At 37.5% G+C, this 20,200-nt stretch overlaps 1 protein-coding gene across 7 annotated transcripts in view; it reads right to left on the reverse strand.

Moving 5' to 3' along the window:
• Positions 1-20,200, reverse strand: part of NAV2 (neuron navigator 2) — a 253,203-nt gene that overhangs the window by 121,866 nt on the left and 111,137 nt on the right. The window lies entirely within an intron of this gene.

The following is a 20,200-nucleotide window of genomic DNA, read 5'->3' on the forward strand; positions in this document are numbered from 1 at the left end:
GAACCATGTTACCTCAGATTGGCTAATTTACAAAATGTGTCCAAAATCCAGGATCCAAGACTCCTGAGGGAATGAAATATGGGCAAGTTGCAGCTGCTTCAGTGTTACTGGCTACTGTGGCTGACATGTGATCTTTGTATTCAACATTTTGTGACAGTTTCCAAGCCAGTCTCACAATCCCTCACTCTCTTCCCCACCAAGCAACAGCAATTTACCTGCTTGCTGGAAAAGGAAGGGGAAAGGAAAGAAGGGAAAGAACAGGGAGGAAGGAACACTGAACAGCTTTCCCGGTCCCTTCTACACCACCACCCCGCACTTCCCCAACCTATGTCATCTCCTGTGCACTTTCCCTGACCTGCACCTTCTCAAATGCCTACAGCACTTCTTGCATGTTTTCATGCACCTTTTCCGACCCACACCACTCCATGCGTACCTTCCCTAACCTATGCAGTGTTTCTTGTTCACTCTCATGTATCATCCCTGACCCATGCTCCTCCTGCCCACCTTCCTCGACCCATGCAGCATCTCTTTGGAATCCTCATCCATGCTGATCCCCATGCCCCATTCTGACTGTCTTAGCACCTCTCATACACTCCTGCAGCTCCCATGCATTCTTCTTAAACCACATCATTCTCCTCATCCCACTTTATCCATGAGGCAACTCTTATACAACCTAATGACCCAAAGACAGGACTAGTACTGCCCTCAATATTAAAATATAACAAAATGAGTCTAGATCCAAACCATTATTGTTTAAGCAGGATAGTTTCAACAAATGGAGCTCCCACAATTATCTTCACATTTTAAAAAATGCACAGCAATGATTAGAGTACAGAGTATTTCAGACCATAGGATAACATGCCATTTCCAATTTCATTGTAAAATCCAAGCAGCAGACATTATGCAGTACCAATATTGATACTGTATTGGAATATTATTAAATGGAGTATTTCTTATAGACTTTTTATAGATTTCCACTTAAGAAAAAACTAATCTGAATATGTTTGGAGTTTATGATTCTCTACATGCTTTCTGATATAGTATCCCAAACCATATCAATATTTTCAGCACATGAGGATTAACAGATTGTAAAATGCCACTGTGGAAAATTTCCGAATGAAGTTTTCACATTAAAAATAGAAATGAAAGAAGTAAAACAAACAATGAAAGAGAACTGAAAAGTTCTGATAAGCTACATTTTAGAAGCTTTTTAAGTAATCTTAATAACCTTAATTCACACAAGGTTCATATTAAACTAGATATGCTGAAAGTAAAGTTTCTTCATGTAACTAATATGAACAAATGAAGTCCAAACATAAAAAATATTTTTTTTAAATTATGCACATTATACTTAAATAAATTATACAGCTTTTAAAATCAACTGCAGTTTAAATGTCTATCGCTATGGACATTTAACAACAACAACAAAACCTTAAGCCAGTCTTCCTCAAACTTCCTGGGGCTACAACCTTCTGAAATGCATAGTGCAAAGAGTTTACAGTAGAATCCCACTGATCAAGTGCCAGATTGTGGAAAGCTAATCCTAATTTACAGTATAGTGAAAATGTCCCAGGCGTCTCTGAATTTGAATTCCCACCTTCTCTTCCTCTAGATTCCTTACAATTCAACAATACAAATCCAACTATGCAACAAGCAAAAAGAAAACAGTGAAGTTGATACCTTTGGCAAGCGTTCAGCAAAATAACATACTTTACTAAGTCATGAATGAAGCGTTATTTCCTTTCAACCTTTCCGTTGCCGGTCTGAAAACACTGGCCAAATTATCTGAAGAGTCTGAATATGTTCTTCAGTTCTGCAACATTTCTGCCATTGACTGACTTTTCTTTTAAAGACTCTTCTTTGCCAAGGAAGAGGAGGAGGGATAGGAGGGGAAAGAAGAAGAAGAAGAAAGGAAGCTTCCTCTCAGACAATTTAAATGTTATAACTTCTATGCTGATGTTCTTGCAGTAAATGGAAAAAATAGTGCTTTGTTCAGCACTGATCCCATTTCTGCCTTCTGAAGAAAAAAAAATCACTGACTTACACTGTCAGCTATAATAGATAACCCCAAACTATAATACCCCAAACAAGATATAAACTTCAGAAGCAACAAGGAGGAAAAAGGAAAATGTAATGGATGTAAGTCAGCTCTGAGGAGTCTCTACTGGTGCAAGAACAATAAACAATTGTCCCTCTGGAGTTTCACAAAGAGGTTGCTAAGCTAGTTAAAACTAAGGACAGGACTATTCTCAGTTCTGCTCTGTCCATGGGGACAAGACACAATACTTTCCCCTCAACTGCATAAACAAGGAGGTCAGTTTCAATGGCAGTGAGAGAAGCAAGTCTCCAATCTTTCATTTATTATAACGTTTGTTTGCAAGATGTTACAGACCTCAACCTTAAAATGGGAAAAGCAAATGCAAGTGTTATGTAAGAAACAAGGGAGTTTCAATGTGATTCTTTTTTTAAAAAGTAAGAAAATAAATTTAAAAAAAGAATATGCGAACAAGTGTGTGTGCATGCATATTAGTGTGTATACAGAGATGCACAGGCATTCCGTTAATAGATTTGCTACCATCACTATATTGGACAGAGGTTGACAGTGAATCCTTTTGGGGTAAATAACTTTACAATGCCTGTTTGTTACAATCAATTTTTCCTCTTGTAGAAGTTGATACAGAAATGGAGGCCAAATATTATTTATTAGATTTATATTGCTGCCTATTCTCACATGGTGACTCAAGTCGGCTTACAAGAATACAAAAACATCATATAAGAAACAATAAAACTAATAGAAGAGAGAATCATATATGTATGTATGTATGTATGTATGTATGTATGTATGATATATATATCTGAAGCAAATTAAACACTTTTGAAACTCCACTGATTTTAGGACAACTAATAATACACCTACAAATTTCTCTTGAGATCTGTGAGTAGATTAGATGATTACAGAATTATTCCTGTAAACCAGCATCCTCTAACATAGTGCTACATTGTTTTGGACACCCATTGTTCCTACTATCGGAGAACTGCCATGGGGAAGGTTGGTACCATCTAGGCAGCCATATTTAGCTGATTCAGGCCAGATGACAAAAATCTCGTTAAACGTGCAATGATCTACTGTCTTCCTTTTATAAACAAAATTCTCCCTTCCCATCTGCTTTGCTCATGTTCTCCAGATTTTATAATTTCAGGCATGAAGATGCAATGTTGTGCTAAAAGAACCCTGACACACAGCAGAGAGGTTGCAGTGGAAGATATTCATATTTCTAAGTGGACACAGGTAAAACAGGACCAGGTAAAAGCAGCATGTTTTTCCTCCCCAGTGCAAAAGCAATGTATGTCACATGAGCTGAGTATCAGACAGTCACACACAAAAATAACTTTGAGCCGTAAAGCTTCTCATAATAACAAATTATGGGGCCTGCAGATTAGACTAATGAACAAACCCCTGCATGTGTACACCAGACATACTCAGACTAGTACATCAGTGTGTACACAACAAAAGCTGTGTTCACAAACCAGAAGGGGGTTGCCTAATTTAGATAATAACCCTTTATCTGTGACAGAATCTTCTACCCAGTCAGTTTATACATTACATATATAAAAATTTGAGAATGAAAAGAAAAAAACCTCCACTGAAGTGCATTTTTGTCTTGCTCTAACCAGGCTAATAGACAAGATTCTTTTCTGCTTTGTTCTGCTCTGAAAGTATGATACCAAATTGAAAATTAATGTTGAATAAGTTGACACTGTGGTACAAAGGTTAATATTCATAAGACTCTGAAGTGGTCTTTAAATGACTTTTGGAGGATTAAAGAAATACTGAATTTGGTGGGACTTAAATTGCAGTGAACATAAAAATGGAATTCAACCTTTTTTTTCTTCATAAGCATTTCTGTTTCACCTAATATTTTTCAAATATTACTAAATATCCTATATCAAATATCACAGGATGTGGTACTTTAATGTAAACAGAATAATCGTCTTTTTGCAAATGACAAAATCATCATGATTTGATGTGGATTCTTGGTTCATCAGTTTGGGAACTTTTAAACTATCCAGTCTCCAAGGAGTCAAACAGCAGCCATCAGCCATAATCCCTCATTCTCAAAACACCATTCATGTCCCAAATATTACTTTAACCTCCCACTACGAATAATCTACTTTTTACCACCACCCCTCAGAACAAAGGCTCTGTGTGTGTATATATGAATGACAAATGTTTAAGGAAAATAACAGTTGCTGAAAATATGAATACAAAAGTCAAGAGATTTAACATTCTAGAACAGGTGACAGGATGACATTGGATCCTGTTTTATATTGTGTATATTATTATGCTACCATTTGTTGAATATTGCCTTTCTGCTACCACTATTGAAAGTTACAACACAGAGATAAAGCCATTAGGAATTTCTAATATGGTACTACGTTATAATATATGGTAAAAGTTTATAATATAGTAAAAATATACATGATCGTGTTACCAACAATCTAAGAAAAAAATACAGGGAAGTTTAATATATAAATAGAAATAAAACAGCATACAAATTTGTGCTGGCCTACAAAGAAAGAAAATTTCATCCTGTTTCCTTTCCTAGAGGAAAGAATAGTCACTCCCTGGTAACTACTCATTCGTTTGCAAATTATATGAAACAATTCAAATGTGCATTTTTCCAGGAAATACATATTTGAAATTATTCCTTCAAATGTCATTTTACACAACATCATGCTATCACCTTCTTAAATATCCTATAGCAGAAGTTGCATTATTTGTGTGCTACTACAGAAAAACCTTCTGCTTAAATTGATTATAGGTGGTCTTCAACTTATGTCCATTCATTCAGTGACCATTCAAAGTTATGACAGCGCTGAAAAAATATACATAAACCTCAAAGTTCCAGCCATAGCATAGCATAGTTCCCATGGACATATACAGAATAACAGAGTTGGAAGGGACCTCGTAGGTCTTCTAGTCCAATCCCCTGTTTAGGGAGGAAACCCTACACCACTTCAGACAAATGATCATCCAAGCTCTTCTTAAAAACTTCCAGTGTTGGAGCATTCACAACTTTTGGAGCAAGTTGTTCCACTGATTAATTGTTCTAACTGTCAGGAAATGTCTCCTTAGTTCTAGGTTGCTTCTCTTCCTGGTGCAAAGACCAGACAAGATTACCAGTGGGGTGGAATTGAGAAAGGTTAGTGAAACTAACAGTAATAACCTCTGGTAATCTATTACTTTTGGATCAGCCAAAATGATTATAAGTTGGACACTCAGATGTCTATCTCACAATTATGACATTGCAGTGATCTGCAGTCACATGGCTCCCATTTGTGATCTTCTCTGCTAGCTTCCCACAAGCAAAATTAAGTGGGAAAGGTTACAAGTTGTTTCAGTAAGCTACTCTTCCTTTTTCCCCCTGTCCATAGAAACCCTACTGCCTGTGTGTGGCCTGCAACCCACCATCCCCAGGTCTTTCCCAACCCTCACATAGCCTGCAACCAACCTTCCCAAAGTTTCCCCATGTTCCTTACCTGGGAGTCCCCCTCTTCCTGCCTAACAACTTGCATGTCCTGGGATTAGGAGCAACTGGGGCTGCCTGGGATTGTTATCATTTGACGTAATACTTTACCATTTAGTGATGACAAATCTGGGCAGCCCCAGTTGCTATCATAATCCAAGGTTAGCTATACTTTAGATGATGGGACATGGAACAAAATATTTTAAACTGTTATAATCATATGTTCCTTAAGAGGAAATAGTTATTCTATTTAAGCTTGCTTGCTGTATTTCATCCTCTTTTATTCACAGCATTGAAGAACATTGAACCAATGAATGTTGGCTCTCTAAAAATGTGTCTTCTTCAAGGTATCAATATTTTTTTGTTTTTTCTGTTCATTCATTCATCTTCTCCTTTCCCCGTCTTTATTCCTCCCATTCTTTTATTTTTTATCTCTTATTCAGGGGGACTCTATAGCATTTTTTCCAACTAACAAATGTTACTAACAGGTGTAAGCTTTTGTCAGCTGCAGCCACCACAGCCTAACACAGTTCTCTTCCTGCAATGTACTCCTCTTTCTTCTTCTTTCTCCCATCTCATGCCATGCCACTGTCTTCCTTCTTATCTTAATTAATTCAGCACCAACAGAACATAAGCATTTTTATCCTGACAGCTAATCACACAGCGTAAGACAATGAGCATCTGTATCTTGCAGTGTGGATGAAATGCTCTGTAAAAAGATCCTCCTTATTGGTATTATGTGTGATCTTAGCAATTCCTACCAAGAAGTAAGAAAATACCACAGACAATAAACTTCAATTGCTTATTGAAACAATTGGGAAACTATGAAGAAAGGAGGTATAATAAGTAAAATGGAAAATAAATTTCCCATATTCAAAAAAGAACATCTCATAGTACAGTTCTGAAACAGACTAATGCTACAGTGGTAGTAAGAAAAATTGCACCCTACTTTCTTGGGGAGGGGGGGGGACTGTTCCATAAAAACTTTTTGTAACCTTGGCATACCTGCTGGGACAGAGATCTGAGAAATTTCTAATACCATTTCAAGTTGCAACGAGTACTGAAGGGCAGCAGTTGTACATTTAGTGATACAAGTTCCATAAAATCCTCAATCACTGACAATCACACATCATTCATTAAACCAATATATTAATTGTCAGTACAGGTGGTTTCATATTTCCTACATTCCAGTGAATGTTTAGCCTGTTTTATTTCTTTTTTACTCTTCCAGGCTTGTGGTTATAATATGCCTATAACAAACACAAACCATTCAAGGGAAAAACATAATGCAAAGCTCTCAGTTTATCTTTAGCAGCAAATCAATGGGGAGCAATTAATGTGACGCTAGTAGCACCTTATTTAACTTTTTGCTTACGTCTTGACTTTGTTGTACCCATCCAGAATCCACCTGAATCAGAACAAGCTACAAACATTATAAGATAAATAAATGAAATTGCAGCAGAAAAAGGATACTCAATAGTCTATGAACTAATTCAAGAAACCGTCACATGAATAAAATAATGATTTATAGATAATCTCCAAAGGAACAGGAAATGTAGCCGAACACACTGAGGAATTTTAATTAAAATCCGAATAACTACGCTGGTTAATACTTGTTGAATTCTAGGAAATGTATACATTTACAGCTATTCAAGATGATTAAAATTTGAAGTGGCTGAAAGCAAAAGATATAGCTATCATTTCCTAAATATATTTTTTAAAAAAATAAAGTTCTAAGGAGAGAAATAAAACCCCAAAGCTTCACTCCAAACTTCAGATTCATTTTATGAACAAAGGCCAACTACTGCTGAATTCCCTTGCTAAAAAAACTTTGTCCCATTCTGCCAATTGCTAGTGCCTCAAACATTTTGTCCTTCCAAGCCTCCTTTGTGAGCAACACTATTTCTCATTATCACTATGAAAAAGAGAACCTGAACAGAATTCTTTTGAAAAGGGATAAAAACAGAAATTAGACTGAATCAGGCCATGTCTTTAGAGATTAAATGCCTTATGTATATGTGTGCAGGATCCTATAGTGGCCTATTGGGTGAAAAAATACTTTCCACCCAGTTTTTACAGCTTTAATTGCTCTTTGATTATCCCTGCAGTTTACATGGCAAGAATTCAGAAGTGGTTTGCCATTGCCATCTTCCTAAGCTGAGTAAGAGTGACTGGCCCAAAGTCACCCAGATGGCTCAGTACGTAAGGCAGGACTAGAACTTATAGTTTCCCATTTCTAGCCTGGTGCCTTAATCACTACAGAATCTTTCTAAGTTATTAGCCACCCTTTTTTTTTAACCTTTATGTGTATTTTATACATAAAGATGACCATTACCAGAAGACTGAATGTCTAATCATTGTTAACATAGCTTTGCATTGTTCTCTAAGTTGTTTTTAATAACACTTGATGCCAAAACCTTTGAACATCTCTGATACATCCATGGCTGGCATGCTTCCCTTGAAAAAGGTGATATGTAGTTTAAGTCATTGTAACTAAATTTCTTATAATAGAAATTCAAAGACAGAGTAGTTGAAATTTGGATTAAACAAATTAACTCCACTACCCAATTTTTGTTTATATCTTGAAACCTCTAAGTTCCTCTCAAACCTCTCAATTTAGCAATCCAGTGCTTAACTATTAGATTGAATAACTTTACTTTCTGTTCATAAAACATATTCAAGTAAAAGCCATTGGAAAGTCGGGTTCCTAGCAAGTAGGAGAAAATATGAAATTATTAGCCATGATGGCTAAATATTACCTCCAGTATTAGAAGCAATATTCCTCTGAAATTATACATTGGGGGTTGCAGTGCTTCACAAACATCATGCTCATGGACTAATTATTAAGGAAACAAAATGCAGTACATGGTCTCATCTAGTACAATTCTGATATTCTTAATGGGGGAGTTAGCACTGTGGGATAGTACTATCTATGCACTTTTTCAAAGAGATAGTAATTTCTGCGTCCACTTTAACTGTCTAACCGCAGACTATTCAATATGTTAGAATAGTATTATATTGTGTTTGGTTTGATTCCAAGTGACCGTATGTACAAATGTTTGCCATCCAGTTCTGTTTTTTAATATTGTCTTTTAACAGCTGGTGGGCACTTTGAGCCAGCATCTGGCATGCCTCTGGCACTGACTGTTGCCATTCTTGGAGTTGAACAGCACTCAACATGGAAGTATCATCTATATCAGGAGTCCTCAACCACTGGTCCCTGATGAGGCACTGTTCCGAGGCATGCCAGCAACCTGGCCACTCAAACACACGAAGCCCTATCCATGGGACACAGGTAGCATACAAAACTATACTCCCTCTGGTTTGTAGAAAAACCTCTCTCCATGGAACTGGTCCCTGGTGCCCAAAAGCTTGGGGGAGCTCTGATCTATGTGACACAGCACTGTAGGCAAGGGCATGGCCAGTCTGATTTGATAGTCATGGCAGCCATAGTGGCCATCACCAAATGGTGAGAAAACACTAGGCTAAATATACCAAGATCTAATACATAGGTTCAATAGAATTTTAAAAAAGTCTTTGATGAGCTATTTTAGCTTTTAGTTACTGAAGTGTAAAACCTGTTGATTTCACAACTGGAATGCAAAACTACTGAATTTTAGTTTGGAAAACATGTGAGAACTTTACCTCAATGTCTGTGTGTGTGTGTGTGTGTGTGTGTGTGTGTGTGTGTGTGTGTGTGTGTGTGTGTGTAGATGCAGTTTAAGAAATAAGAATAAAACACTTTATTTTTTCTAGTGATACATTAATTCACTGCAGATTTGCATTTTTCTGATTTTTCTTTCTACTAGATTAATGTTAGTGCCAAACCATGCTTTTTACTCCCCTATTTTGTCCACTCATCAAACTTAACTGGCCACCAACTCTTGTCAACTTGATCTTTCTGGTCAAAGACTGGAATGCAAAATCTGCCCACAAGCCCTGCCTTTCAAGAGAAAACAAAGAAATGAATAACCAGTTAACTGGGGTCAATTCAAGTTTCAGTCTGCACAAACTTGAACAGATGAGTGAAATCAAGTCAGGGTGTAGCTCAGTCATAAGCTCTTATGTTGTATTTTGTTGTCATGTAGCCAAAATACTCAATTAACCCAAGTGACTTTAAAAAAAAAAGATATGCACAACTTAAAATATCCTGAACATCAACTTTCCATCTAATTAAAGGGTTCGGTACAATCAAACTGTGAAAGAGCCAACGTGTAGTTATTTAAAAATGTTTAACGCCACACATTTTTTTTTTGCATGCACATTTTCAAAAGCAGACTCTGTTTTTTGAGTGGGAAAAGCCTGTGACAAAGGGAATGAACAAAAATGTGCCACTAAATATAAAGATAACATAAAAAGTTCTAAAAGTTTCTTATATTTTTGTGGGTCCATTCCATTTAAAACCAGCTCTTGGAAAACATTCCAGAGGCATTCCACATGTCTACTTTGCAAGCATCCTAAGTGCCATAGGATTACTTTCCTTCTATGAATCAAGACAAAAAAAGAGCAAGGATGAATATTAAGCACAGAGCTTAGCAGCTATTTGGATTTGAGAGGGGAAAAGTGATTTGGAGGTCACACACCCTACCTTTCAGCAGCAACTTAAAGAAGCCACATTTTTTCTTAGAAAAGATGCATTTGATTTAAAGAGTCATCAACAGATATAATGGCATGCCTACATTCACGCTGAATCCCCTGATTTTATTTATGAAATTTTTATGACTGCCTATCTCACAAGAAGTGACTCTGAGAAACGTACAACAATTAAGAAAAGCAATCAATATATAAAAACAATCAATATTAAAAACTGTATCTTATATTATATATTATTTATAAATATAAAAATCATTAAAATATACAAAACAGAAGAGAGCAAATATTAAACATAACAAGGAAGCCATTTCAGAATGTCACAAGTCCCCTGGAACCCTCAGACCAGATGACATAGCCTGGTCTCGAAGGACTTATGGAAACATTAGCAGGGAGGAGATAACCTACATTCTGGGAGAATGTTTCATAAGGCAGGTGCTATGGTACATATGACCTACAGTAGGAGATGACTAGGCTGAGCCCAAAGGAAAGGTCAAACGCATCATCAATCATGAGTCCCTTCATACCCACAAGAGATCTAAGTCCAACCCACCTTGAATTCCTTTGATTCTTACCTACTGCCAATTTGCTTGGACCATTAGTAGTTCAGATTCTTGTAGAGAGCTTAAGTTTGCAATAAATGTTTATACCCATTTGAGCTGCCAGACCTTCAATATTTCCCTGGTGCTTGACACCTACCTCTTGGGATACATCAAGTCCTAGCCAATGGGATTCAAAACATGTCTCCTCTGCCTGATCTTGTGGGATAGACAGATATAGTCAAGGAAAGGCAGTCCTTAAGTGACATGGTCCCATGCCAAGAAAAGGCTTTAAAGATTAAAACCAGCACTTAAAATTGGACCTAAAAGCAAACTGGTAACCAATGCTGCTTATGGAACAGAAATGTGACTTGTGCTATTTCAATACATCTATGCCAGTGCATTCCTACCAGTTGAAACTTCTTGATACTCTCTGCGGGCAGCCCCATGAATGTGAGTTTAATATTGGCAAGTTCAATTATACTGAATTAATTTCTATTCCAGTTATGCGGTTGGAATTTCATGTGATTGTACAACACATTTCCCTGAGACACATAGCCTCTCAAAATGAGGAAATGGCTTCAATGCTGCTGTGTGTAGGATATCTCAGGGTTAATTAGAGATCAAGGTTATCTTGGTGATCAGGAGCAGTACTGGGAAATCAAGGTGATAGGGATGTAATTATGCTTCCATTGTTCATTTATCACAAGAATTATCTTATTTTGGTATTCAGTCTAACAATTTTTGTAATAGAAGCTGAATAATGAAAACCATAGCATTTTGGAGCCAGCTTTTATTGAGGCATTAAATTTACATTAGAGATAGTTAGCTTAAAAGTAAAACTGTTAAGATATGTAATTAAGAAATACTGGCTGGATTTATATAATGCAAATTAAAAATGTGGTTTGCTTTATATGGTTTGACATATAAACATAATCATTATGGACCACAAAGGTTATGATTTACAATATGTTGTATGAACTCATACATTATAGTTTGTTTAACAAACCAGAATGCAGTTGGGACTTAGCATAATGTATGAACTCAACCTAAATATTGAAATGAGACTTCTTCTTTCACAGAATGCTATCAAGGGATCGAAGCTAATACAATAATTTTGTCTAAAGCAAGAACAATTTCTACATTTAATCAGTAAATTAAGCTAGCAGCTTGCAAGTACGGTATATATAGTTTAGATGCAAATTCAAATTTCAGTCAAACTTGCAAGTAGCTAAGATGAGCTACAAAGCCACATATCCAAAATCCATGTGGTAGTTATTACTGCACATTATCCATAAGTGTGGTGTGTCAGCTTGTGGTTTCTACTTAAAATCTAATAGAAAGTAAATAAAAATATAGCAGAATGTAGAATTTATGGCTAAAATAATATGTTGATTAAATTTCAGAACAACCAGTGCAGTTAAAACTGACTGGGGGATAATTAATGAGGAAAAGAATGCTAACATTTATTTATAATGTTAAAGCTCTTCAAAAATGTATTCCTTTGCTCTTTAAAAGATGCACATGGTAAGATTACAGGGAAGAAAAACCCTGAAATTTGTGCAGTCGATGTTCTAGTTTCACACCCACTATCTTGCAGATTGTTTGAAATGTGAACATGAACAGAACTGAAACTATTTCTACCCATCCATCTTTCAAATGTCTGGGGGCAAATAAACTTGCTGTGACCTTGGGTAGCTCTAGAGGGAAAGGTATTGCTACATATTCATGGCTAAAGTACAGTTGAAATCATGGGTATGCTAAAAAGGAAATAAGCAGCCTAGCTTTAGTTCCTCAAGAAGGAAACAGATTGAAGAAACAGTGTTATTGCACTGAAAAATCAAAATGGAAATGTTGAATCTAATAAGGCATGCATTCTGCCAAATTTTATTGACTTAAGAGCTCTTGATCACATTTCCCTCTAGTGGACAAATCTGATATGTGATGGATAGATTGTACAGACAGTTCTTGGATGATCCAAAATACAGTATTTAGGAATGCACAAGATTATTTTTAAAATGCATATACTATTAATAATAACAACAATAAGACAGTATTGTGCCACAATTAAATACCAGGTGATTATGATATATACCTGAACTACTGTTAATATTTTTACTTATTTATTTATTTGTGTACTGCCTTTATTATTTTTACATACAACTCAAGGCAACAAACATATCCAATATACCTGTTCTGTCCTAGGCTTCACAAGAGCATGAAGCAAACTCCTGGTCCCGACAAAAAACCCTTTTATTAATTCACTGTGAATTCTGCTCATTCACATCTAGCAAAGTCTTTTCAGGGAGAATTTATAGTCACAGACTTTACTTGTGTAGGGAGCTGCCAGGCTGATATCTGCAAACCTTGGCAAGGAGTCTTAATTGAACTAATTGTCTCCTGCAAACTCCACTCCCCTTTTGCTACTCTTTTATTTCCTCTGGGAGTGGCCATGCATCGTCCACTTGTGGCCTTACTCCCAAGTCGACTCCTGTTGTTTAGTTGTTCCCTTTGTTTGGCAACTCTGCACATGCGCACACTGGAACAGGCTTCCGCTGTTCTTCTGCCTTGCTGATGTCAGACTCCGGAAGCTCCAGAGGCAGCAAATAGCTACCAGATGGCATTGGCCCCCTCTCTGCCTCCGACACACAGCCCTCATCAGAGCCTTCCCCAGACTCCAGGACAGGCCCATGTTCCTCCCCAACCTCCTCGCTATCCAAATCTGCTGCCAGCTCCGCTGGCTGCTGGCAGGCCACAGAATACCTTCCTCCTCCTATTCTTCTCACAACAACAATCCGGTGAGATGGGTTGGACTGATAGAAAGTTATTGATCCAGAGTCATCCAACTGGCGTTTATGGCTAAGGCGGTGCTTGGATTCGTGGTCTCGCTTGAATTCATGGCTTTCTAGCCTGATGTCTTAAGCACAAGACCAAACTTGGTCTTTTAACCAGTTTTTTTTAAAATCACTCTTTTAAAATCCCAAGTAATTTTATAGAAGAATGATCAAATGCATAGAGATTGATGCAAAAGTTTTCACCGCAAGCAAAAGAAGATTATAGGAACTCTCAGTCATAAAAAATGTACAAGTGATGGTTTCCAGACAAAATTTACACATAGTACTCATCAATGGAGGCACTAAATACACTTCAGTATCTTGTCATGTTACACAACACTCAAAGAAATCCATGCTTTATCTTGTTCCACTAGCCTTGCTGATGTCTTATCTTCTAATTTCTAATCACCTTTTAACTGATGACTAAGTTCAATGACATTTGTCCATTGACAGGATATATCCTCTTTCTGACAGAAGAGAGAATAATGCATCACAAAATGAATAAGAAAATGTAAGTTCTAGGGTGCCCAGAAGTTTGCACCTGCAATTCCTTAAACCAGAATTTCCACGTTCTTCAAAAAATAAAACAAACCTATCTTAAGCAGTCATGCCAAGTTCATTTTTCTGAAAATCGGAATTGACAAGATGCCATAAGTGAAAACAATAAGAAGCAGACTACTAAATGACATCACATGATGAGACTGAATTAAGAAAGTGAACATTTAAATTTTTTGATGTTGTTTACTCCTCCCCACTCAAGTAACAGCATGGAGCAATATATCATCTGACACCAGTCAATGACAATGACTTCTTCTCCCCAAATAGACAAAAACTCTGATAATCTTAACAAAAATATTATCCACATTGTTTAAAAAATGAAAAGTCATTTGAATAGTGCTTGGATTTTCTCTTTATCCATCAGTTTTTCAGGATAATGCTTCAAAATATATCTTCATTCAAGAAAGCTATTTAGCAACACAATCTAAACAAGCATTTTTGACCTTCAAGAGAAACTATTAGTCTTCACAAAGCTTTTTCCCCCCTGCAAATATTAGAAATATCAGTGTAATAAATAGTCAGCTGATTCCTAGAGGTTTTGGAGGATTTATAACTGATCCATGAAGTTGCAGCAGCTAGTATGACCACAATCACATGATCACAAGCCAGGTGATTGTGCCCAGTAGATCACAATCATGTTATTGCCATTTGCAACCTTCCCTGACAATTTTCCATAAGCAAAGTCAATGGGGAAGTTGGCAGGAAAAGTTGCAAATCACTCTTGCTTTTAATCCAGAGTACTACGAACTATGAGTTTCCAGTGACATCAACTCTGTAGCATTCCCCACCCATCTGCACACGTGTCCCCTGCAGCAAATCCCCTGCCAGTGACCCTAGCCACTTACCCTCATTCCTTAGCACCTGCCCAAGTGCCTTGCTGGCTTGCCTATGCTTTCATAGGCAAGAACCTAATTTCATATTTTTAAAACATCAAATCAGGACCTCAGATCTATAAGGCAATATAAGGATTACAACAGAGAAGGGGCACAAGTTGCTGCTAGAGAGATATTCACCCTTAACTTTTTCACGTTGTAAGGGCTGTAAGCAGTAGTGGGATACAGCCTGTTCGGGCCTGTTTGGGCGAACTGGTTGTTAAATTGCTGGGTAGCTCCTCCCCTTCCTGCCCTGCCCCTCCAGGATTCCCCTGCACCCTGTTTTTGCTCCCTGGAAGCTGCAGGGAGGCCTTTTAGGCCCAAAATGGGGCAGGGGGGGGTGCAGTAGGATGTAGGAAGGTCTAGTAGGCCTAAAACAGGGGGGACGGTGCCCATTTTTGCTCCCAGGGGATACAGGAGGACAAGTGCTGCCTGTCACACTCCCTTGCCATGTACACCTAGTCAGTCATTAGGGCAGGGAATCGGTTGTTAAATTATTTGAATCCCACCACTGGCTATAAGGTTGGATTGGGGCTGCTTGATTAAGGTAACCAAAATGCGTTTGAACTTCTCAGATCAGTTTTGGTAACTTTAAGAAGAGATGAGAAGAGTATCAGAATGATAAAGGCATAATACCTTGATAATCTTTTTGAATATGTTCTTCGTTATGAAAAAAACCCAAAATAATATGTTGCCAAGTTGTGATCAGCACTAGATGATTACATGGACAAACTGAAATTTTCTTGGCCATAGTGTATTGTTGTCTTCCTAGTCAAGTCTATATTCCTTGATAGCCTCCCATTAAACTGATAACTATGCCTGATCCTCTTAGGTTTTAAGCCAGACAACATTAGTGAGATGCTGCCACCTGCTGAGACATTATAAAAAGCAGATTCAAAAATTTACTTTGATCATTATTTCAAAAAAAAATTCAAAAGGAGAACAGCAATGTTCAAAAGTGGCATTTTTATTATTGAAATCCGGGAGTAATTTTTGTCACTGTGAATTGGATTCCAGGGATGTAGGTGGAGTTTAAAATCATTAAGTAATCTGTCCATAGGTTCTAGGAATTTGATATTATTTGGATAGGGCAACCAACCACCCTTATATTTTACAGGCAGTTCAACCCATGGTTATACTTAGCTTTTCATTGAAAGTCTTGCCTCAGTGTGAGAATGAATAGCCTGGCAATTAACTGTTAAGTGGAAAGGAATTGTAAAATGAAGAATGGACCATCTCACATTTCACATTGTTCTGCAATGATTGTGTGAACTACCAAGAAAGGTGAACCTTCCTTATACTGTACTGAAAAAAGAACCAGGATGGAAATACCTTTCTCTGCCAACACCTTGTACTTCTAGGTAAGGAGATCACGTTTGTTTGTATGCATGCATCCCAATCTACATCCACAAGCAAATAATTGTGAAAGTTGAATTTGTCCCAGTCCAAAAGAGAAGACTGAGCTACAGAAACATTTTTATAATCTCTATGTAGGTTGACTGATCGTGTTGATCTTCAATATCCACGTTAAGACAACTTTTTATGCTGAGTTAATTTATTTCAGGACAAGCACCTAAGCCTCTTACATTTTTCAGAGAGACAGACAAGGTCATAGATATTTTCAAATAGTGGCAAGCCAGGAAAAAAATATTTGTAACCTCAAGATACCCTACAAGGCTGCCTGCCAGAATTTGGCTTGGATAGACCTGGAAGTGAAGTCTCTACAACATTTCCCATGACCCAATACAGATGGGGGAGGTGTAACAATTTTTCTTGGCCACTGGATTTGTTGTGGCTGTAACAAATATTTTGGCACTCTCTCCTATCTAATTGCCAGTAAAAATATAAGAGATTTACCACTTAGAAAATGACAGTGGAACACAAATCAATTAAACAAAGGGCATTCATGCTGTAAACCTATTCTGAAAACTAAGACAAAGGGTTGTCCTGAGCAATTTCCATAACAGGACTTTCCCTCACTTTTTTAATTGCTCATGTCAAAAGTGGTAAACACCACATTCAAAAATTAATGTTAATTAGCCTGAAAAAACGTGGGTAATTTTTGTTCTTCTCTTTAAAGGAACATAAAATGTTTCTGAAAATTCTCCTAGGCTAGGGTGTAGTTTCTTCTATGCTTTTGATTTATTGTGTTTCTTGCTTCATCCACTTTTCTCATGAGATTTCTAACAAATGATAACCACACATTTTCCCAGCTTAGAAAATGAGATGGAGGTCAGACAAGAAATATTAGTTCCCTTAATAAATGAGGTTACCACTTTTCTTTCTTTCAAATAATGTAATAGTTGTCACATCAATGCTATTTTTTCAACAAAAAGACCTACACGTTGTGGTACAGATGTTCTTTAATCATGTATATCAGGTACAGAAAGAATACCGTAAATTTGGAACCAAATGGAGACAAATAGTTGGTGTGTGTTTGGAAAAGATGTGTTTTTCTACTGAATAGATAAAACTTTTTCTGTACCTAAAAAACTCCACCTAATTCTGTATCATGTTACCAATTATGTCCCTGCTTTCTCACTCCTAACTTCTTCTTTTTTAAAAGATATGGGTCAGGTGGTTTGCTTTTCATTATTTCATTTTGGTATTTTCTTTAGATTATTTTGAAAAGTGTAAATTGCTGAATGTTGATTGGGTAAAGCTGGGAACTACTAAATCTTTTTGGTAGACATGCTTTAAAATAGAAGAACACTATGCACTAATTTCTTCTACTACTGCTCTTCAGGAATGACATGTTAGATATTTTGCAAATGCATTTGCTGCAAAAAAAAAATCCACACAGCTTACACATCTAGATGTTTCCCTAAATACATTTAATTGAAAAGACAAATGCTACCCAAATTAATTCTACCACAGTAAGAAATATGGCTTCCTCATTTTCTCTACATTATGGACATCTGGAAGGCATGAACCATAAAAGCAATGTTACAAAAACATCTGTTTGTAACTGTGTAGTCCAATGTGATTAGGTGATTGCATTGTTTAGTACGTTAACTCCCTTTCCCGGGAGGCAAAACAGTTTATGTCCCACATTACATTTCGAAAGCTCAGCCAAAACTGTCTTTATAATGGTGGTAGTGGAATGCTGACTTCCTTTGGGCAAGCATTAATATTAGCCCATACTCTATGCAATCCAAAAGCAACTTTGCAGAATTTAGTTTTCCTGTTTCACTACTAAACTTCTATTCCAATGTTTCATGACATTTGCTTGTTCTCAGACCCCAACAACCTCACACCTGGGAATTCATCTGACAGTCAGAAAAGACTTACCAGTAATAAAGGACCTGCATCTTTCTAAGGTAAATTATCAACCCAGCCAGGGAAACACAATGCACAGCAATAAGTGTTCTATTTCCTAGACAGGGGTGAAACTCAGCAGGTTCTGGAGAATCAGTAGCAGAAAGTTTGAGTAGTTCGGAGAGCTGGCAACTACCACCTCTGGCTGGCCCCAGAGTGGGGTGGGAATGGAGATTTTGCAATATCCTTCCCGTGGTGTGGGGTGGGAATAGAGATTTTGCAGTATCCTTCCCCTGCCACACCCACCAAGCAGTGGTGGGATACGACCGGTACGCCCTGGTACAGGCGTACCGGTGACTGCTGGGAGCACAAGGTACCGTTCCAGAACAGTACTCCTGAGAGTCCACCCACCCGCTTGCTCTCCTTACCTCTATTTGATCTGACCAGGGCATTTGCACACACGCACGGAATGTATAGCGCCTGTGCGATGCTCCACCAAGCAGCTGGAGCATCGCGGATGGTGAGTATGCATGCGTGCGCTGCGCACGTGCACGTACTGGACGCCTGGCCCCGTTGCAGCATACCGGTTGCAATGGAATCCGGAACCCACCACTGCCACTAAGCCACGCCCACAGAACCGTTAGTAAAAAAATTGAATTTCACCACCTAGACCTGCTTTCCCAGCCAGCTAGATATGTGAGCTTCAACTCCCAGAAAGCTGCAAAACAGAGATACTTTAGTTTGATCCCTGGGAAATTTCTGAAAAATTTATAGGCTAACACTTAAAATCTCAATCACTTTTATATATGGGTAGTCCTTAACTTACAACTAATTGCTGAGTGGCTGTTTGAAGTTATAGTAGACTTCCAAAGGGGTACTTATAACCTGGTTCTGAAAGTCTGATGCCTCCTTTACCACCCTGATGAGACTGCATGTGTGGCACTCACCAACAGACCCACATTTCTGGCTGTTTAATCATCCTATGGTCACGTTACCACATTTTATGATGGTTTTGCGAAAAACAGGCATTTATTCCTGGGTTTTGGCAAAACTGATCCATAGCAAACAATGGGTTCACTTTACACCATGGCATTCATTTTACAACCATTTTATGACCACATTTGCTTAACAATCACTGCAAAATAGGTCATAAAATTTGGTTGCTCATGTGAATTACCTCCTTCACAATTGTCACGACTTAGGACCACAATGCGCAAGCTCCATTAAGGTTGTAAGTCAAGGACTACTTGTATACATGGGATAACTGATGAAACCTATACCTTCTATTGTATCCAGAATAGCATTTCCATCTATCCTGTGGTTGGCCATAGTGACAAGCAAAATGCTGGACCAAGACAGACATCAACATCATCTAATAGGCCTATTCTAATGTTCAAACATGTCAGGCATTGGATGTTACTTCTATCCAGCACAATGTTTATAGTTCCTACTAAATAAATGTGGGGCACTAGCTGGAATTCAGTTATTAAAGAACAGATTTAATTATAAATAATGTTTATCAGTGTGCCTTAAGGATAATTCAGCCATTATAAATATCAGAAGCAACCTTCTTTTCCTGATTATTTCAATTTTTACATGTAACTCAAAGACAGCATTTCCCCTTCTGCCCTACAATAACAGGTAAATGGAAGGAAACTTAGGGTTCAACTTAAGATGAAGATATACTAAGGAAATTGCTCACCGCTAGATGGAGCTATAAACATATATTTTATTTTATTAAAACCGATTCAGAGGCTCACAACTAAACAAAATTTTCAATGAATTAGGTAATAATTTTATAGAAATGGAAAAGGCAATTTATCTATCTTCGGAAGCACCTACAACAAATGGTTATCTAGTCTCTGCTTGAAAAGATGTAGAGAAAGGGAGCCCATTACTTCAAGTGGTTTCACAATCATATTGCTCTATCAGATGCATACCTTATTACCAAACAGAAGTCTATGTGAAAAACTACTTTTATTTTGTTATCATCATTAGCTCTTTTTTCTGATCCTTACTTC

The sequence above is a fragment of the Thamnophis elegans genome, chromosome 1 (genome assembly GCF_009769535.1).
Source record: "Thamnophis elegans isolate rThaEle1 chromosome 1, rThaEle1.pri, whole genome shotgun sequence".
In the NCBI taxonomy this organism is placed as follows: Eukaryota; Metazoa; Chordata; class Lepidosauria; order Squamata; family Colubridae; genus Thamnophis; species Thamnophis elegans.